We start from the raw sequence: 22,599 nt of genomic DNA, 5'->3' as shown, positions 1-22,599 counted from the left end.
CATGTTGGTCCCCCTGAACACCTTTCAAGAATGATCCTTTAGCACAGAGTTAGGAGTAAACTAGGGATGGACCCAAACCCAACCCCAAACCAAACTTCCTATTCCAAGGAGCACTGATCTTTCTATTTCCTTCTAAGTTGGTAATACTACCTTGCCTTTGGCTAATTACTCAAGACATGGTCATTTCTTTTATTGTATTATTATTTTTTATAATTACGTTATTTAAGCACTGTGGTTACTGAATTGTTCATGCCTGAATTTCAGTCATACATTGTACAGCACCCTTCTTCATGAATGCACAATTTCTACCACCAGTGTCCCCCAGTTTCCTTCCTGTCCCCCTCCTCATTTTACTTTTTCTCTTTTCTTTTTTGACAGTGTGGTTTGCACTATTGCTAATGAAGGGTTACTCTGCATATCACTTTATCCCATTTCAGCACCCAGATCTTGTCCAGAGGGATAAGTTCCAACTGTCATTGTCACACTGGACAGCTCACTACCTAACTGTACCCATCACTCTTTGTGGCGAGCTTCTTTCCACAAACTGGTCTTACCATGAACTGGTCTTCTTGGCCCTTTGTCTCTATTGTTTCTGGAGAGTATTACCACCACTACCCTATTATTTTTCTCTATACCCATAATTAAAGACATGGTCGTTTATTCCAAGTCTTTTCCTTGTCCCAAAGCAGCATTTCCAGAGATGGGGTTGAGAAAGCCACCCACTGCCACACCAGCACCTAGTGGGAAGCTTCTGGTTTCTTCCAGAAAGGCTGGGGCCATATTCAAAGCTGGCCTGGGAACTGTTAGGAGCAAGGGAGGTGATGTGCTAATGTTCTTTTTGTAAAGGAAGCTGAGATGACTCAGCAGCGAGAAAGGAGTGTTTCTCTGACCCAGTGGGGTTGGAGAGCTGTTACATGGGAGGAAGGCAGTCCCGGGCCTATGCCCCCCAACCCCATCCCCCTGAGCTCAGGCCCATTGCCATGTGCTTCTTGCTGGCTGTTATTTTGGACGTGAGGCCATTTATTGGCACAGTACTTGTCTCAGGCAGGTAGTCGGTATTCATGCATAAGTTATGATCATGCATTGGTACTGGGGCACTGAGAAAACCTTATAATGAGCTTCAGAGATGGATGAGAGTCCATCCTTCTATTAGATGCTCTTGTGGATGGGCGGGTCTGCATTTCATGTTAAATGGAAAGGTCTGGTCTGGGCCTTGAAAGGTTTTATCTGCCTCCCCCTCCCCCCATTTAGAAGGTTGCAAAAGTTGAGAGCTGTATATCCTTAGAGAATGCACGCATTGCCCTTTGTAGGTGGTAGGAACCACAGAGGGTCCCTCAGGTTTCCTAGGAGTGATGCAGAAGCATAGCGCAGGAAGTCATTCCCTGAGCACATGCTGAGTGTGGCTCAGAGAATAAAACAAAAACAAAACAACAGAGGAGGTTGCCAGAGATAGCACAGTGGTTGGGCATTTGCCTTGCATGCAGCCGACCAGAGAGGAACCTGGGTTTGATTCCCAGTATCCCATATGGTCCCCCAAGCCTACCGGGGAGTGACTTCTGAGTGCAGAATCAGGAGTAACCCCTGAGTGCCTCTGGGTGTGACTCAAAGGCAAAACAAACAAAAAACAACAAAGCAAAGACAGAAAAGAGAAAGTCGGACCTTTGCATCTGCCTGAGCTCAGAGGACTTTGGTTTGATTTTGAGTTCTGACTCTATAATTCTTGTTGGATTCATTTTAGTAACAGAACTATTATTATTCTGACAATTATTATTATTATTACAAATAAGTGTTCTATAATGCATATCACTCATTGAAACCCACTGAAAACATATGCAACTGAATTAATGAAGTTGATTATTTGCGGTCTTTTAAAATCACTTTAAAAGATTGTCAGTCTAGGGCCAGAGTGATAGCACAGTGTCCGGGTGTTTGCCTTGCATAAGGCTGACCCAGGATGGACCTCGGGTTGATATCTCAGCATCCCATAACAGTTCCCCAAGCCAGGAGTGATTTTACTGAGCGCATAGCCAGGAGTAACCCCTGAGTGTCACCAGGTGGTGGCCTTCCCCCGCACACACACATACACACACACACACACACACACAGATTGTGGTTTAACAGTTTGGGTATCATTTTGAAGTCCCTAATAGCATTTTCCAGCCTTTTTGGCTTCGTTTTTGTTCACACTGGCAGTGCTCAGGGCTGACTCTGGGACTTGTGCTCAGGAATTATTTGCCGTAGAACTTTCTGTTGGTACCAGGGGTTGACCCAGAGTTGGTCATGTGTAAGGCAAGTTTCCTCCTGTTGTAGTATTACTCTGCCTTCATCACTTTTTTTTTGTTTTGATTTGATTGTTTTTTTGGGGGGGATCAAAACCGAGATCTGTCCCTGGGTCCGCCGCATGCAAGGCAAACACCGAACACTGCGCTCTTACACAGTCCCTTCATCACCCTTATTTATACAGCACATTTGGGAAACAGAAAAACTGTTTTTCAGACTGACAGCTAAGACAGAACCCCACACCTTCATGTAACTCTTTATTTATTAAATCCACTGTTCTAAAATGACAACTTGAAAAAAATTAATTTAAGGACCGGAGAGATAGCATGGATGTAGGGCATTTGCCTTGTGTGCAGAAGGATGGTGGTTCAAATCCCAGCATTTCCATATGGTCCCCCGTGCTTGCCAGGAGCGATTTGTGAGTGTAGAGCCAGGAGGAACCCCTGAGCGCTGCCAGGTGTGACCCAAAACCCAAAAAAAAATGTTTTTTAATTTTTTTTTGGCTTTTTTTGGGCCACACCATTTTGATGCTCAGGGGTTACTCCCGGCTAAGCGCTCAGAAATTGCCCCCTGGCTCTGCGGGGGACCATATGGGATGCTGGGGGATAGAACCACAATCCTTCCTTGGCTAGCGCTTGCAAGGCAGACACCTTACCCTCTAGCATCACCCTTGCCGGCCCCGGATTTTTTAATTTAAAACATTGTAATTTACAAGGTTCTTCATAGTTGGGTTTTAGATATATTGTGTTCCAGCACCCAATCCCAACCTCAGTGTCCACCCTACCTCGGCCAATGTGCCCAGACACCATTCCGTGCCACCACCCTTTGCCCCTAGATGCTAGCATAATAAAACCATTTTAAATCGTGGTTATCAAAATTTGGGTCCCATTGTTGACTCTGGCTTGGATATTTAGTTTTATCTTTTTTTGTTTTGTTTTGTCCCACCCAGCAGCGCTCAGGGGCTTCTCCTGGCTCTCCACTCAGAAATCGCTCCTGGCAGGCTCCAGGGACCATATGGGATGCCGGGATTTGAACCACCGTCCTTCTGCATGCAAGGCAAACAGCCTACCTCCATGCTATTTCTCTGGCCCCATTTAGTTTTATTTTTTCTTAATCCCACCAATGCACCTGAGTCCTCTTGTGCCCTGAAATATGTTCTTTCTTATTTGTATTTCTCCTACCCCACTCACTTTATTTCCTTCTCCTCACTGTACTCTAGGGCCAAAAGTAAAAAAATGACAACTACTTATGCAAGTAGGAAACCCCCCCCCCCGTGGTTTATCTGCCATGCATTGGGAGGGGATATTTGGTGAATTCCCCAAAATTGCCAATCCATGGACACAGAATAAAGAAGTGGGGCTATCCAGAGATTTCTTTGTCACACTTGCTCAACCAAGCTGCTACTGAGTCAGGTAATAACAGGGTTACCCTCAGCAAAGGCTCTCGGGTCAGCACATGACAGAACCGGAACAAGGTACTGCTTCTTTGGTCCTTTGATCTCCTTCTGATTCAGGCAGCCAAAAAAACTCTATTCAAGCTCACAGTATTTGACCTCCTCCCACGGTTTTCAAGGGCTGTCCACAGTGGATTCTTTTCTGTTTTGGAATCATCCCAGATGACCCTTGTCCACACTAAGTAGGATTCAAGGACTCAGTCTTTCTCCCTGATGACTGTCCCCCATTGGACTCTTGGGTACCCAGGCAGGGCTGGCTCTGTGTACATTTGTGGTTCATCCATGGTGCCCGACACTTGGTTGGTACATTGGTATCTGTGTTGTGAGAAAATGTGTGACTGAAGAATGAATGAACATATGTATGCAGCAGGAGGTACTTTGATGCTCTGAAAATATTTATTTGGTTTTGGTTTCTCATGTTGAACTTAAAAACAATGCTGGCACTTGAACTCAGGCCCTCTCACACTTGGTCTGTCATTGAACCACTTCCCTGAGCCTGTCTCATGTTTCAGTTAAATAATAGCTTTTGGGGGGAGGTTAAGGAAGATGGTTCTCAGGAATTCTTCCTGATTCTGTGCTCAGGAAATACTTTTGGGGTCCCCCAGGTTTTGGGGAACCTCTAGGGATTTGAACCAGGCTCAGTGGGATGCAAAGCAAGTGTCTTAACTGGACTTCAACAAAATATTTTTGTTTGGTTATGGGCCACCTCCAGGGTTACCCCTAGAATCACTCAGCAATCACTTCTGGAGGGAAACCAGGGGAACCCTACGGGATGTCTAGGATCGAACCTGCTCTCCTCTCTCTCTGTCTCTCTTTGTCTCTCTCTTTCTCTGTCTCTCTCTTTCTTTTTCTCTCTGTCTCTCTTTCTCTCTCTCTCTCCAATAAATATTTTGAAAACCTGACACTGGGGCTTATGACCAAGAAAGACTTTTTCTTTGTGGGTGAGAGGGATGCTTGACAGTGCTCAATGATCCCTTCTGCTTTGTGCTCAGGGGTCACTCCTGGTGGTGTTTGGAAGACTGTGCAATGCTAGAGATGGAGCCTGGGCTTGTCATGTGACAGACAATAGCCTTCTCCATGGCGTTCTCTGTCTCTGGCCCCAAGAAAAGCACCTTGTACGCTAAATTCAACGTGTAGTTTAGATGCTCAGAGCCCTTCCCCACAGACCTCAGCTCAGACCATCCACCATGGCAAAGCTTTTTGGCTGCTTTCAAAGTGTGAAGGAGAGTCAGGAAGTGCGGTTTTCGGGCTTCCATGGCCTGTACCTAGGCTCCTGTGCTTATTTTCACCAGACACCCAGGATTTTCACACCAAGTGCGGGGTGCACGTCATCTGAGCCACTCTGCTTAGACACTTTATTATTATCGTTATTTTTGTATCTGGGCCACATCCGGTGGTTCTCAGGGCTCACTCACTTCTCGTCCTGTGCCCAGGATCATTCCATGCTGGGAATTGAACCCGGGTTGGCAGTGTGAAAAACAAACAAGCACCACCATACCCACTCTACTATCTCTCTGACCCCAATGTTTTGGTGTTTTGGTGGGTCTTTCCCCTAAGGAATGTCTGGGGTTATCTCCACCACTCCACCATCTCTCTCTCTGTCTCTGTCTCTCTCTTTCTCTCTCTCTGTCTCTCTCAGCTGCCAAAGGAGGCTATGGCAGTTTTCATTCATTCATTTTCTTCCCGGCACAAGGAACTTCTGGGTCCTCCATTGAGGACCATTGGGCTCATTCGTTGAGAAGGTTCTTTCTGTCTTGGAACCAATCTGAGTAGGGCACTCACCTTGCAGGTGTCCAGTCCAGCCAGTTTCTATCCCTGGCACCCTAGGGGTTCCCTGAACCCCATCAGGAGTAGTCCTTGAGAGTAGAGCCAGGAGTAAGCAGTACTGGATATGCCCCCCCCCAACAAAGCAAAACCCAAAAGAAGGTTCTCAAATTGCAGAAATGAACAAACTAGCACAGAGGCAAGCCTCATGTTTAAGGGATTCTAGACCAAGTACTAGTTAGCCTAGTAATCTCTGTAATTGGGGTTATGGCTTCTGTGACTGGAAATGATGATCTCTTGGTGCTAATGATCTCCTTGATGGTGGGTTCCTTCCTGAGTACATGCCCCCCCTCAAAAAAAGAGAATATGGGTCATGTCTCAGCAGTTAGAGTTCTTGCCTTCCACATGTGAGATCCCAGGTACCATCCCAGCAGTCATCTCCAAAAAGAGAAAAAAAAAAAAAAACACAACACTGAAACCATTTGTAAGGGTTAGGTCTTACTTTCTTTTTCCATTGACTTAAACACCACATTAATGCAGTTAACGTAAAGCTCAGTATGTGTGGAACAAATCTTTGAGAGGAATTGGAGAGAATTAAGATAGGAGGATGTCAGCGCTTTAAATGCCCGAATTTGTGCTTCTTCATTCAGTCTCTTTTGATTATAACAACATCTTCTCTTAGCCTCTGTCTACAACTGTTCTTTTTATGTACAATAATTTCTAAATTCACATTCTATGATCAGTGACATGAGATCCAGTTTTATTTGGAACTGAGGAAAGGATATTTGGGGTGGATTTAAAGAATAACAAAAAAACTGCTGGCTAAAAATAGTATAACTTTAGTGCCTATATAAAATATTAATTAGCTTACAGCAATCACTGTTCTTTTAAGATTTAACTTTTTTTCTGTTTTGGTTTTGGGGCCACACCCCATGATGCTCAGGGGTTACTTCTGGCTATGTGCTCAGAAATCACTTCTGGATTGGGGGACCATATGGGACACCAGGGAATCAAATTTCTGTCTATCTTAGGTCATCGGTTTGCAAGGCAAATGCCCTACAGCTTCATCACTGCTCCAGCCCAAGATTGAACTGTTTGAGTAGGACTGTAGTTCTGGTTAATAAGTAGAAGATTAGATTTTTTAGATCACCCCTATTTTTTTGAGAGGTCCACACCTAGTGATGCTCAGGGGTTACTCCTGACTCTGCACTCAGGCATCACTCCTGATGGTGCTCAGGGGACCCTATGGGATGCTGGGGATTGAATCCTGTTCAGGTGTATGCAAAGCAAACACCCTCCCCACAGTGAAATCTCTCCAGCCTACCCTAATGTTTTGTTGCTTTTTAAAAAATATGTGTTTGTTAATCGCTGGAAGTCAAATACAGTTTTTAAAAAGATACTGTCCGGATAACTTATTGTAACATTATTGATTTTTCCCAATCCTGCTGACTGTATCCATCTGAGGAGGAAGTTCATACATTAGGCTGAAAATAGACTCGAATGGACGCGAAGGGCATTGCTGTTGTGTGCCTGATAAATATTTGCTCAATGAATTTGTGTCACTCTAGTAAAGGCGCACCATTGGTTGAATTGAGAACATTTCTTTGGGTGTTGGGTTCACATGTAAAATCATGGCGTTTCTTGCAAACTAGCCACAGAGAAAAATGTCCGAATTGCGAAAGGTGAGGCCATTCCTGGGGGTCTCCCTGCACAGATCCTGTGCTGTTGGAGTATTGCCTGTTTTGGGGGGATTGCCAGGCTGGGAGTGAACAGTGCTCATGTGTATTTCTCAACCCTCGATCTGTTCTGTGCTTTGACTTTCCAGGTCAGCATGCATGCTGAGGGCAAAGCTGGGAAAATGCTTTTATTGGCGCGTGGATACGAACCAGGTTCTGTGGATCAGCAAGATAGCATAGAGGTTAAGGCACTTACTTGCCTTTTGGGCAGCTTTCTCACGTTCAATGTCCAGCACTGCCTAGGGTCCCCTGAGCTTACCAGGGGTGATCCTCGAGCACAAAGCCAAGAGTAAGCCTTGAGAATCACCTAGTGTGGCACCAGATGCCCATCCACACTCGAAAATAAAAATAAAGCAGGGTCCCTGTGATGTGACCTTCTCTCTTCCCTTCGATGTGGGTAATACACTTAAGATATAGCTATTGGCAGGGAAAATGTATTTGACTATGCAATTGAATGATATTTTTAATTCTGGAATATTTCCTTTATTGTGGCTCTGAGCCTCAAAATTTCCTGTGATTGTGTCACTTCTTCAGGTGTGGGCCAAAAGGAGATGGCTTCAGAGAATACCATTCTATGGATACATATATTTATTTATATAGATACATGAGCATCTCAGGGTCTTTACAGAAATAAATGGACAATTATGTATGTGGGTCATGTCTAAATAATCTCTGTTATTTGGGATTATGATCTATTGGGGCAAAGAACTCTGCGTTTGGGGGTTCCTGTGTGAGTTTATGACAAGAAAGAGAAAGTGGGTCATGCCTCAGTGGGCAGAGTGCTTACCTTGCACATGTGTTATTTTGCAAGAATTGCTGGGCATTTTCATATGCCAGTCCCCCTCCAAAATCCCACTCAACTTTGTTTCCCAAAGGGAGGAATAATTCAGTATTTAAAAATACATCCCATATGGTCCACCATGTCTGCCAGGAGCGATTTCTGAGCACAGAGCCAGGAGTAACCTTGAGCACTGCCAGGTTTGATCCAAAACCAAATAAAAAAATATACACCTTGGGGGGCTGGAGCAATAGCACAGTGGGTAGGTCATGCTGGCACATGACCAAGCTGAGTTTGATCCCGACATTCCACATAGTCCCACAAGCCTATCAGGAGTAATTTCTGAGCATAGAACCAGGCCCCCAAAGCAAGCAAGCAAACAAACAAAACCACAAAAAATACATCTGGGATATATTTTTTCCTGTGTGGAGAGATGTGAGGCCCTAATAAGACTTCCTTCTCAAGTTTCTCTTTTGCAAACACAGGTCAGAAACTGAGGAGCTCTTGAAGTTTCAAAAATGATCTAGCTGCCCCTTGAGAATGAGAGCTGGGAAGTAAATCATGTTTAGGAAGAAAACATTTTGGTGATCATATCTTCAGCAAGAAAGGCCTAGTATTGACCCAGCTAATATCTTCCAGGGCATATGGAATATGGACAAGACTTTGCCAACGAAGAACGAAGATTAAACAGCTGCTTTACCATTGCATTGGTTATCAAAAGTGGTCCCAATGTCTTTGTCACATTTGGGGGGATTTTTTACTCTGCATTTCTATGGACAGGAAAAATGAGAGAAGCAGGGATATATAAAACATATATGCATACATATATATATGAACATACATATAAACATATATAAATATATGTAAACATATATAAACATATATGTTTTATATATACATAAGTGGATATAAGATCAAAGAACCATAGATTGAGGGGGAGGAGAAGCTATGTCTCCTATGTCTTGAAGCTGATGAATTTGACTAGTGGTTTTTCAAGGAGGATCTCAGAAGCTTGGAGACTCGCCAGGACTATAGTTTAGGGTCCAAGTGATACTCTGAGATTGTAGTCCCATTGGGTGTGTTGGCACCTTTTAGGAACATATTACAGCACATAGGCAGGGATTTAGTATCAACCTATCCAATGATCCTGCTGCATACTGCATTTGTGACGCCCAAATCATGTCATTCGTATTTCCATGTTGAACATGATTCTCTTTTGTTCAGTGAAGACTCCAAGGTAGTGCTCTGATGGGTGATCAGAGACCCTGTGTGCCCACCCTCTGTGATGCTTTGGCGATCAGGGACTACCCGGGGAAATCCTGTTGTTAGTAGACTGAGTCTAATAGGATCTGGAGTTCCTGGTTTCTGTCAGGATCATCCTGAGAGTGCCTGGAGTGGGAGGGGGTATGTGATGCTGAGGATCGGTTTCTGCACCTTAAACATGCAGGACTTTTACCCCTGACTCCTGATTATCTCCCCATCCCACCCCAATTTATGTGGTTGAAAGGTTTGTTGGGTGATAACACTGAACATTCCTTAGAATATGTTAGCTCAAATATTCTTCCTAAGGCTAATTTCCTCTAGTCCCAGACTCACAAACCCTTGGTGACAGTGGCCCTAGGGACAGGCATTTTCTGGGCCGCTCCATAATCATTGTCCTGTCCTAAGAGAGCTGTTTTGTAAGCAATCTCTCCAGAGACCCACGGGATTCTGGGCTCGCCTCTGGGTTGTAAAAAGCCGGTGATAAAGAGCAAATCTAGAAATGTGCCCGGGAGAGAGGCAAGAAAATGTTAATTGGGTGTGCGGACAATCGGTCTGGCTGGGCTGCTTGTTTGATGCTTTGGAGATCTCTCAGTCTCTGGCGCTCTCTCATTGGTCTCATCCATCTCTTGCATTTTCTGAATCCCAGCCCTGCTGTATCTGAGACTTGCCCGTATTGTGCTCAAGTTTATCTGGAGTTCATGATTGAACCGATCCTCTCTGAGCTTGCTCAAGTCTGACTTGATTACCACAACCCGGGTGGAATTTTAATGAGCTTGGTAATTTCTGCAAGTCTCAGGGCTGTTTTGCTTTTCAAGATCATAGGGGGCTAAATTGGAAGATTGTCCCATGTGGTGGAAAGGAGTCCTGTGTGGTGGCAAGTTGGATTCCAGAAAGGATTTAGGCAAACACTGGCGAGTCATTCAGATTTTTTTTGGTTCTTGCATTCTCTGTGCTATTACCCAGCTAGGAATTCTTTGTTTCTTAGTCTGGGAGCAGTTAGGAACATAAAAGGTTCTTCTAAGCACCTTATCTAGATCTCATTTTTTAATTTTTTTGGTAATACCATAATTTAATACCACAGGGACCAGAGGGATAACTCAATTGACTGACTATGTGCTTTCACATAGACGTGGTTTGGATCTACAGCACTGCATGACCTTCTGAGCACCAAACAGAAAGTAGCCCCTAAGCATCACTGGGTGTGACTCCCCCCCAAAATAGAAATAATCATGATGCTAATAATCGGTCATCCAAGATGGTGTTTGTCATCTTGTACTCAAAGTACAGTTAGTCTGAAAACCCCCTTTTCCCAGATCTCTTTAGCTTCATTTCTTTCAACTTCAAGTATTTCATACATGTTACATAAAACAGCTATATTGATGCGTATTCTCTGTAGTTGTATTTGATGGGTTTGGAGGCGGGGGTTAAGTTGAAATTTAAGAGTGAAAATTATAGTGTATTGTAAAATAGAATTTCTATGATCTTTAATGTAGAATGTTCTGAAAATCTCATTCAGAATGCTATTGGGTACCAAATGATCTAGATGAACTTTTTTTTTTTTTTTTTTTTTTTGGTTTTTGGGCCACACCCGGCAGTGCTCAGGGGTCACTCCTGGCTGTCTGCTCAGAAATAGCTCCTGGCAGGTACGGGGGACCCTATGGGACACCGGGATTTGAACCAACCACCTTTGGTCCTGGATCGGCTGCTTGCAAGGCAAACGCCGCTGTGCTATCTCTCCGGGTCCTAGATGAACATTTAATAAAACATGGAATCAAAATCATGCACTATTTTTAAATCCTCTGTGTAAATACGTGCAAAATGGCAATAGTGTAGTATTGTTTGGGTTCATAATGCAGTCCAAAAGGAAGAGGGCATAGGTTTGCTTTGTCATTAATACTATAGCATTTCATTTGGAGTAAGTCAACATTTAATGAAGACAATTATTAGCTATATCCCCTGATGGGGAAATTTGCATATTATGGCTTGTCTGAAGTGTAATTTTACTATGTACTTACTATCTTCACAATATTCCTTGTTTCATTAGCAGAAAGACATATATGAAGAAAATCTGAACAAGTAAATTTAGGTAAGACTAGGATTTAAGACTTGCTTATTATAAAGATTACAGAATGAGACTCATAAATTGATTTCTTTGAGAGAAAAATTGTATGGCTGTGCAAATGCTTAACTAATTTGGAAGTGATCTCAGATAAAACAAAGCAAAATGCACAGTGGCCCAAGTGTGGATTCTATCAGTGACGAGAAATATATATTATAAAAGGGATCATGGTTATAGGAAAGTTTAAGAGCTGAGCACATGTTGTAAATAAATATGAGAAGCCCGGGTTGGATTCTGGGCACATACATACTTAGCTCTGAGCCCTGAGTAGCCTTCCAGCACCTCCAAGTGTGGGACCACCCTACCTACCCCCAGATAATAATGTTCAGAGGTTGAGTTCACTTTTTTTCTACTCTAGGCATTATCCTGCCCATAGTATTTGAAGAGAGCAAATTAGAGTTCCATCTTAAGAGAATAAATGAAGAATTTCCTAATTTTCTATGTGAAAATCATTTGTTTACTAGAAGCATATATATATATGTGTGTGTGTGTGTGTGTGTGTGTGTGTGTGTGTCCTGTGAAGCTTTTTGGTTTTTGTTTTGAGCCTTGTGTGGCTCTTAGTTTTGGAGTCACCGCAGAATTTAGGGGACTATGATTAGCGGACTACATAGTGCTGGGATGTAACCTGGGCCTCCTTCATTCTGATTCTTTACTCCCTCCCTCCTTTCTTCCCTCCCCCCTCCCTCAAAGTGTTTTTAATATGCTGCTCTTCAAGAGACAAGTGGGTTCAGGTCTGGGAGCTGTACAGCTCAGACATCCAAAGAAGGAGGCATGGAATATAAGTGAAGTCACTTCTAGTGAGTCTCCCAATGCCAGCTTACTTCAATTTTTGGAAATTGTCACAAAAAGAGGTGCTGAGCTGTCTTCCAGCTGTGACCCCAATGATGTTCACTCCCCTTACTTGAGAAGGAACAAGCATGATGTTTGCCCTTTGCTCTCTCTCTCTCTCTCTCTCTCTCTCTCTCTCTCTCTCTTTCCCTTTTGGAGATATATTTTTTGATTTATGGGCCACACCTGGCAGTGCTCAGGGGTTACTCCTGAGCACTCACCATATCCCCCGACCATATTTCACCCCACTTACCATATCTCCAACCCCAGGAAAATGACACTGAATTGGTGTCTCGAATGAAATAATCCAAACCAGGCTGAGGTTGAAACACGGATAGCCTGGCCATCTTCTACCTCTTATCTCCACCAAGCTGCCTGCCAGAAATGTTGTTATTGAGTACAGGAACCACCTCCAAGTGGGGCAGTCAAAACAGCAAGGTCCTGAGCCTGTCTTGCCCAGTTTTACATGTAAGACAATCTTTGTTTTAGATGGAACCAAGTTGTAAACAACAGATACAAAGAAGCCAGGGTTGATCTTTGTTTTAGGTAAGAAAAATAAGGTGTTATCTAACACAGGGGGATCATATGAGATGCCGGGGATCCACCTGGGTTGATCTCATGTAAGGCAAACACTCTACCTGCTGTGCTATCACTGTGACTCCCTTTTGGGGGGAAATTTTTGAATCTAAAATTTGGCTACCTCAACTTGTAGTTGGGCTCAGCAATTTTTCTCCTTATTTTGATTTGTTTCCAAAAAAACATGAAGCAAAATCCTTTGCTTTCTTCAGAGGGAAGTAGGAAGAAACTTGGCCAGCCAAGGCTGACAGGAAAGCCGGCTGTTAATTGACATCCAATTTTCTGATGTGTCAACCTTTGCCCAGCACCCTGCTTGATTATGGCATAATGGACAAATAGAAAACTAAGAAGCTGCTCATGCTACAAGAGGAATAGGAGCCGTCAGCACACCACCGTGTGTTTGTCTCCCACTCAGCCCAACTCTTTTCTGGGTCCAGTGTTACATAAGCGTGTGTTTTGAGATCTCCTGTCAGTGGAGGGGGTGTTTGTCCATGTGTGTATGTCTGTATATGTGCATGTGTGTGTGACCATGCATGTAAGACCGCCTACATCAGGATCAAAATAGGAAAAGCAACATTATGACCAAGCCATGAACTAGGCAAGAACACACAGTAGGCTCGCAAGACTCTGATTGAGATAAGTTGCAAGGTGGTATACGGGACTACTGTTGGGACTCTCTTTAATAAAACACTATTTTTGATACTCTGGAGTGAAGGATGATTCCTCATTTATCTGTCTAAAAGTTTGGTCCAAACGAAGTATCTGTGTACAGAATTCTAAAACTCTGGGCTCAGTTGAAGATATGGCCATGGGCTGATTTTGTGTGTTTTCATGTGCCAGAGGCCAGGGTTTGATTCCCCAGTACCACATGATTCCTTGAGTATCATTCTGAGTACAGAGCTGTGAGTAGTTCTCTAAGTACCTCTGGGTGACCCTCCAATCCCTCAAAATTTCAGACATAGCAAAATACCTGCTTTTCTAAGTGAATGCTAGAACTGAAGACTTATATTTGAGTTCGGGGTGCCTGGTCTAGTATTTCTTGACCTGTGTGTGTGTCTGATGGTTTAATGATTGGTCCCTATAATGTGGTGCTGTGTATATTCCAGTGTTGGGGACCACCAGGGTCCTACCCATCTGTTTTCTCCTTCCAGGTGGTGCTGGGGATCAAATTCTGAGCCCTGCACATGCACTTCCATCCTTTGAGCTCTCTCCAGTGGTAGAGTTTTTCCATTTGGGAATCACAAAATAACTAGCACCACGTAGGAATTTGACCTGACATTTTATTTATTTGTTTGTTTTCTTTTGACTTGACATTTCAGTTCAGCTGCACTGGTCTACTTACACTATACTTGTTTTTCTCTGTGCTGTCTATTCACAGAACTCTTCTCAGCCATTCATTCCTTTTTCTCTCCTGATCTTCTTTATTACTTTTGAAAGAAGTGGGTTGACTTGTCCAAAACTGTTCCCATCACCTAAGGTAGTGCCCAACTTTATTAAATCCCCGTGATGACAGTCAGGGGTGTCCATGGATTCTTCAATTGAGGTTCGAATTTACATTTCTGTTCGTCTTCCCCTCAGGCCTGGAATCCTGGCCTACTGGGCTGCAAAGCATGATTGAAACGCAAGAAGTGGATACTTGACTTGAGCCAAGATTTTGTGGGCAGTTCAGCCAGCTGGTCCCACGAGTGTGTGAAGAATAAATTAGAAGTCCTCCTTGGCACATAAAGTGGAGCCACAGTGGTGGTGAGGTTAGGGATGAAGATTGGGCACTAACTGACAGACAGGTGGGCCGAGGACTGAGCAGCAGCACTCATCTGTAAAATCACTCCATATGCCATATCTTCAACCCCAGGTGAATGAGTCTGAAATAACCCAAACTAGGCTGACAGTGAAACAGTGTAGTCTGGCAGTCTTCTACCTCCTATCTCCACCCAAGTGCCTGCCAAAAACTGCCATTAGTATTGGGTACAGAGACCACCCCTGGGTGGGGCAGTAAGGAAAGTGTAAGGACAGATAGCTCAGGCTATCCTAAGCCAGATCCACCCAGGTTTACAAGGACAGGATGACTGTCTCTGTTTTGGGGTAAATCCAAGGGGTAAATACAAAGGAACCAGGGATGATCTTTGTTTTAGGTAAAATAAGGTATAACCTGACACTCATCCATTCCTGCTGGCATTCTGAAAAGCAATTTGGGAGAAAAAGAGATCAGACTAGAAGGCAGGGAAAGAAAAGACTTATGGGAGCTCGGGCTGGGATAAAAATAACCCAAATGTTGAAAGTGTGATAAGAAACAGGATTTTTGATCCTTTAAATACTTGAGTTATTGAGACATCATGCCATATTTAATTAGAACATTGATATCTGCTGGTTACAAGACTTGCTTCATTGACTTCGGATCCTCTTAGGTTCATGGAACCCTTGAGGATGTGTGAGTTGTGGGTGTTCCTGATCTCAAGGACCTTCAATCCCCAGAGGAGCTACAGAGAATCTGGGGGAAAGAACCAGATGTTTCCAGAGCTATCAAACTTTTGAGATGCTTTGGTAATATTCTTCCTAGGTGTGAGGAGAGGGTGGAAAGTAGTTAAGTGAAAAGTAAAGTAGACAATCATCTTTAACTAGTTCTGAATTTTAAGTTGCTTTTCCCTAGAAAATATAGTATGTTGGGCTTATTCCTTTGGAATGTTTTGTGGATTCAGTTTCACTTTGGTCCCAGCAGTGTCGGTTTCCTGGGTCAACCAGATGTCCACCCAGGACTGTGGTGCAAGTGCAAGGTTCTCGGTTGACCAATAGTCCTCTGGATACTGGCTCTGGGCTAGTCTCAGTCCTTATTGGACTGTCAGTATTTGTGAGTCTTTATTGCAAAATAGTGACTTTGTTACTATATTTTTGTATACAAGAATTATTAAGGAAATTGAGATGTGCTCTTGAATGTATTTTATTTTTTGTCATATGCACATATATATATTGCAAGTATTTATTTTTTTGCACTGCATACATTACTACCATCATGTTTTTTCATTTATGTATTATGTATTATCTCCAATAATGGCCAAGAGGCCATGTGGTACTGGAGATTGAACCAGTTATACACGTATCAGGCATGTGTAGCAACATTTGCACTATATCCTGACCCTTCGGGTTTTTGAAATTGCTTTGTGATATTGATTTTTTGGGGGGAAGGGCCACACCCAGTGGTGCTAATGACTTACTCCTGGTTCTACACTCAAAGATCACTACTGGTGGGACTTGGGGACCCATGTTTTGAAGATCAAACTCTGGGTTGATTGCATGCAAAGCAAGCACCCTCCCAACTGCCCTATCACTCCTGCCTCCATTTTTTTTTATAATATTGAACATTAATAGAGGGTATCCCTACCATTTTTGTTATTGTGTCCAATGTGACCAGATTCCATACCCTTGGCCTGGAGATTGCTTTTCTTGTTGTGCTGCACATACACTTTCAGTTGTGTATAAGCTGTTGTCTGTTTTGTTTGCTTATTGGATGGTGGTGCTTGCTAGAAGGAGGACATTGTTATGGCACCAAGAACCCCAAAGCACAGAAATCTGGGAACACATTTAGACACCTAGGGCTGTGCCAGGGATGGAGCTCAGTCTCCTGTGCCTCACTCTTATGAGGCCAGTGCTCTGTTCCTCACCCTGATCCCCAAGAGTGTTTTACCGTATTTTCCTGCAGGGCTTGATGTTACATTATATGCACTCACTATTTTCTTAATATTTTAATACTTAATATTACAATATATATACAAAATATTTTCCTTCTGTCAACTAGGTGATTTTTCTCCAAATTTCTGGGCTGTGTTTTTGATAAATACCTTGTGCTTTAATTTTATGATATGCATCGTGGAATATTTCCTCAAGAAATAGTCCACTAAATGGAATTACTAAATCAAGTACATTAGTATGACTTTTTGAAAGATGTTTGATACATGTGACTATGTAGCTCATAAGAAAGTATCTCCTTTTTTAAAAAATTACTTTTTTTTTAAACACTATGCATTGTTCATAATACAGTTATTATGAACAGATACACATTTGTTCATGATTGATTTTCAGTCATGCAACATACAGCACTCTTCTCTTGGGCACATTTTCCAATACCAATATCAACAATTTCCCTCCCACCCTCCTCCCTTTCTCCCTATGGGACAGACAGTTTTCTTCTCTCTCTCTCTCTCTCTCTCTCTCTCTCTCTCTCTCTCTCTCTCCCTCTCTCTCTCTCTCTTATCTATCTCTCTCTATCTATCTCTCTCTCACTCTCTCTCTTCCACACTCCCCCCTCTTACTCACTTGCTCTTTCTCTCACTTCCTTTCCCTCCCCTTTTAGAAATTATGGTTTGCATTATTGTTACTCAGAGGTATCTTGCCTATAACTTTAACCTTTCAGCACCCAACTCTTGTCCAGAGTGATCATTTCCAACTCTCATTGTCATAGTGGTCCTTTCTCTTCCCTAACTGCATTTTCCCGCTATTTATGGAACGCTTTATGCTAGTCTTCCTGGTCCTTATCTCGATTGTCTTTTATGTTATTACGACACTATCATCTTAATTGATTTGGCTTCTCACCGAATTGTTTAACAGTGTTCTAGAACTCTCCCACAGCATCTTTGCCCATTGTTATTGGAAATTTGATTTCTCCATCTTGGATGTTATACACACCACTGCAACGAACATGGGTGTGAACACAGATCTTTTCTAATGAATGTTTTTGTGGTTTTGGGATGAATGCCAAGGAGAAATCAAACCAGAATTGAGCTGCTGAGCAGTGGAGGCGGGTGTGTGGGTGTTGTGGAGGGTTGGAGGGAAGAGCGTGACTAGAAGTGACATAAGGAGAGTGGCGGATGGTTTGAGTACTTCGGTGCTGGAGAGCATAGAACAACTATGTGCATAAAAGCCATAAAAATGAACACTATTCTAAACATGTATAATAAGGATATTATATACTCAAGTATAATTAAAAATGACCTAGACCTAATACAGAATTCTGGGGCACTTCGTGTTGGTGAACATCAACGTGTCAGTATTTGAAACTCGAGTGGGTTTAAATGTCCAAGCTCTAACCACCATAGTCCTAAAACAGTCTCTCAAAACAGGAAAATACATAATGTAGCTTAATATTAAAATCGAATTTTTATTGTATTTGATACTCAGTGTCTTTATGTGAGGTGAGGGGGGAGAAAACTTAATGGTTATGAGAACATACTCTTGGGTCTGTGCTTAGGGATCATACATACCCAGCAGTATTCAGGGGACTCTTTTTGTAAAGGGATACTGTGTTGGACTGGGCTGAACCTTGCCTACCTGCTGGACTATCTCCCTGGCTCATGGTGCTATTTGTCATAAAGAAGTACACCCCCTTGAGTTAGAATGAGTTCTTCGCCACCCAATGAGTTTAACACCAGGAAAAGGAGAGTTTTCTCTTGCCAAACTAAGAAGCTGGAATGATAAATTGATTGCTACAGGCAGTGAATTCATAGTTGGCCATTAAAACATAGAAGGCTCAATTTTCCATCTCCCAAGACAGTTCATCTCAGTTTCACCCAAATTTAATCTCTTTCACTGAGCTGGGCTCTGGCCCTTTGGGTACTTGGGATCTTGGCACCAGGAAACCTTTCACTCCTCTTGCGTTCCTTGCATTGAATATCCTACTGGCCACTGTTTTGATCATTCCTGAGGGCACAGGGAGGATGAGTGAGTGAGCATCCCAGTAACTGGAATTTGTTTAATGAAATATTAGCTGGCGTTGCCCTCATCAGTGACATTTTAGGGAGGGGGGCTATGTTCCTTCGAGTTAATGAGAAAAAGATGAGGCATTATTGCATGACATCTGGAATTTGACCTGTGACTCAGAAAAATAAAGATATTAGAGAGCCATGAACGTTTAATTGGGAAGGGACTTTGGAAGAGTGTAGACTGCTTTACCTTGATTAGGAGGGAAATGGACATCTCTTAGTCCTTGTCACCCCGATTGCCACTCCTCCATGGAGCCCAGAAAGAGCACTTCAGAGCCAGCAGTGCAGAAGTAGGCAGACTGCAAAATTGTGTCTCAGAACCGTGTGCTTTTTTTTTTTTCATAGCAGCACCACAGCACAGAACAAAGGTACCTGTTTCCTTTGGGGGAGCCCCTCAGAAATGGCCTCTGTGGCAGACATTTTCCTTCTCTCCCTCTCTATCTCTCTCTCTCGCTCACTCACTCTCTCCATCTCTTCCTTTTTTCACCTTTTAGACATTGTGGCTTGCAGTATTGCTACTGAAAGGGTATCCTGCACATCACTTTCCCTCCTTTCAGCACCCAGTTCTTGTCCAGAGTGATCGTTGTTCCTAACTCTCATTCTCATAGTGCTCCCTTCTCTGCTCTCACTGCACTCTTTCACTCCTTGTGATAATCTTCCTACCATGGACCAGTCCTCCTGGCCCTCTATCTTCTAAATCAAACTCACTCTCCTAACAGATTCCACAAGAATGAATCCGAGAGAAGTGTTGGCGGAATGAGTACTCTGACCCAGATTCATATTCTGGAATGCTGAGTCAGCCTCATGATGGCACTGAGTTAGAAGCATCATTGATTTCCTCACCCCCAAGACACTTGGAGCCTAATGGGGTATTATGAAAACAAGGAGCTAACCATTAGATTCTAGAGGAAGAGGCGTTAGAGAGTTGGTTGGGTGAAGGCTGTTCCTTTGATGGCCTTCTGTGTCTAGAGAGCTGTTTCGAAACTGCTCGAAATCGGATCTCTGCCCTGTTATTACAGTTGGGCCTTGTCCCAAGAGTTGGAAACTATAGACTTTGGAACCATGTGGCTTTTAATCTACAGTTACTGTGGACACATTCCGTTACATTTCTAGGTTGAATTTCCACAAAGAACTTGTTGCCAGTGGACATCTTAAAGGGTTATTATTATACTTTTAAATATTTCATTAGCCTGAATTGTAAAGCAGGTTTTGTTAAAGGAAGAGAGCAATCCCATGGATGCTAAGTATCTCCATCATCAAAAACTCTTCCTCCTCCTCCCTTCTGAGTTAGCTGATGTGAAACATATAGGCACTTTGGTTTTAGAGATTCTTTCAGAAATGTATTATGTAAGTCTCAACTTTAATATCCTGGGATCCTTCTATGGATTATGACAATTGAGAGATTTTCTGATTTCTAGATGCTAATTGCATTGTATACCACATAATTTTAGAGGGGGTAAAGTTTAATTCTGCATTAAAATGTAAACAAATGATTCAATAATGATAAACTCTGAGGACTGACTTTGACAATCGCAACTGAGCAGAACTTATCCTGGCACCAAAAAGAAAGACCTTGGGGGTTTGACAACTAACATTGTCCAGAGCCTGTAGTTGGTCTCATGACAGTATGCTTTAAAAAGGGTTGAAACACCCTGTATCTCTTAGGCCAAGGGAATTTCTTTTTCAATTTCTCCAATGTTTACTGTGCCTATGCAAAACAAAACAAAACAAACAAAAAGCACCAACCAACTTGCCACATATGCCATTTTTAAATGTTTAAATTTTACTTATTTATTTTCTTTTTTCTTCCTGTAATTTAATTTATATTTATAGCTTCTAGATAAGGGCTCTCAACTTTTTCTTTTTTTACAGAACCATAGAACATGAATCATTTTGTTCTGCTTTATATCCCCATGTCTTCCTACAAATTGAGGGGGAAAAGCTGGATGGAACCCAGGGGCCAAACAGTCACAGGAGCATTGAGTAGAAGTAAAAAAAAAAAAAGGTCAATCCTAAATACTCAAACCAAAGTCAGTGACAAAAGAATCAAGAGACTATAAAAAGCTAAACACAAAGGGAACCTATTACAACAGCACTCCAGGGTGCTAAGGCTGGAGGTATAGGATGCATGCTGGAAACCATGATGGAGGGAAGTCAACACTGGTGGTGGGAATGACTCTAATCCACTATCACATGTACCTGAAATATAACTGTGAAAGACTTGTAATTCACATTGGTCTCAATAAAAATTTAAAATAAAATAGTGATAAATTCTAAAAATAAATAAGCTTAGGAGAATTAAATTTAGAAATGTAGTACTGTATTTGCCAGCATATAAGACGACTGGGTGTATAAGACAACCCCCTAATTTTGCAGTTAAAACATAGGTTTAGGCCTATATTTGCTGTATCAGACAGAACGTTCCTGTGCTGCAACTGTATGTATCACAGTGAGCCAATCACAACAAGCCAAGGTTCAAAGGTTCTACAGTAATAGACTTCCTCTCTGACTCTGGCCACTCTAAGCAGGCGTTTTACAGTGTAGATTTGGTACAGAACATTGTCTAATTTGCATGCATCAAAAACTTGCTTGGATTGGCTGAGTCAGAGAGGCTGTCCGAGCAGCCTGGCAGTGATTGGTGCAGGATCGAGTTGGAAAATTCGTTTTGTGGCAATGTTCAGACAATTTTTGTTTAGCGGCATATTGAAACATTTTTTGGGATATACTCAGTGTATAAGACGACTCCCGATTTTTGGTTGACTTTTTTTCATTTCAAAAGTTGTCTTATACGCTGGAAAATATGGTAAGTTATTAGCAAAATTTTATTTTTCCTTACTTGCCCAAACCAATGATTTCTTAGCCATATCTTTAGCAGCTTTCTACTATCATGAGTTAAGCATTTCATGAAGTTCTGTTTATTCCATTTAATAAAGCCATTTTAGTACAAGGACGGTATTAACGTGTTAATTTATCTGTTTGTAATCAGCCACTGAGTATTTAAATCAAATGGAGACACCATGTTTTAATTAAGCTTGAAGCACTTCTATGAAATTCTCTTCTTTAATTTGAGCCTACCATAAAGAAAGGTATAAAATTGATTCATGGGGCAAATCCCTTTGCAAAGCAAATATGATAGATTGATCATGAAAAAGTTGACCTTCCCATTTTGTTATGGGGTTTCCCATCTGGGCTTGAGGCCACTACTTTAGCATTTCCTGAGCTGTTCCCTGCTGCAAAGCATTTAAGGGGTGCAGTATCTAGGTAGTGAATGGGGTCTAAGACATTGGGCTCCACAACTGCTAATTGAGGGCTTGGGTTGAATGAATAATTAACTCCTACAGATGATGGAAAACCTCATTTTAGCAAGTATTTTCAACTTCTTTCCTCACTGAACCACTTTCATAGTTGCTAATGAGAAGCAAAATAGACTGGTTTTGGATTCTAGTTCCTTTTTAATCTCTCTGCCTCCTTTCTGGTGGAGGTTGCTAGAAGCAAGGCTACAACCAAAAGACACAAATACAAAAGGAAAGCAGAACATGAAGGAGTCTTTAAAAACCCTCCTAATAGGACTTAGATTCTCTAACTCTAGCTGCCAATGAATAGGTAGGTATATTCCTTCTTTTCTTTCTTACACCTCTACCCCCTAGATCTAGGACAACCAGTAAACACAAAAAATATTTTGAAGTTGAATGAAGAAAAAAAACTTTTTGAGAAAAAAAAAAACAGTTTTGAGAACTGTTCAAAGTCCTGTTCTGAGTCATAAGATAAGCATATGTGTAACATATGCTATATTATTATATATACATGATAAATGTATGTATCCAGGGGGTTAGGAATAGTTCCCGGCAGTTTTTAGGATATTCTTCCCAGTTCTGTGGCATGCTTGGGGTACCAAAGAAGGTGCTGGGGATCAAACTAGGGTTGGCAGGATGTAAGGCAAGGACCTTGACTATTATACTATCTCCCCAAGTCCCAACCTTCATCTATTTAAAGGAATTCAAGTCTGTAGTTTAGGTTTTCCAACTTCAGTAGACTCAAACTAAGAATCAAGG

At 42.3% G+C, this 22,599-nt stretch overlaps 1 protein-coding gene across 1 annotated transcript in view; it reads left to right on the top strand.

The window, feature by feature from the left end:
• Window positions 1–22,599, top strand: part of GABRB3 (gamma-aminobutyric acid type A receptor subunit beta3) — a 202,063-nt gene that overhangs the window by 7,274 nt on the left and 172,190 nt on the right. The gene's annotated exons all lie outside the window — the stretch shown is intronic.

The sequence above is a fragment of the Suncus etruscus genome, chromosome 11, assembly GCF_024139225.1.
Source record: "Suncus etruscus isolate mSunEtr1 chromosome 11, mSunEtr1.pri.cur, whole genome shotgun sequence".
NCBI lineage: Eukaryota > Metazoa > Chordata > Mammalia > Eulipotyphla > Soricidae > Suncus > Suncus etruscus.
Note: the sequence above shows the minus strand (reverse complement) of the source record. Positions and strands in the feature narration are given on the sequence as shown.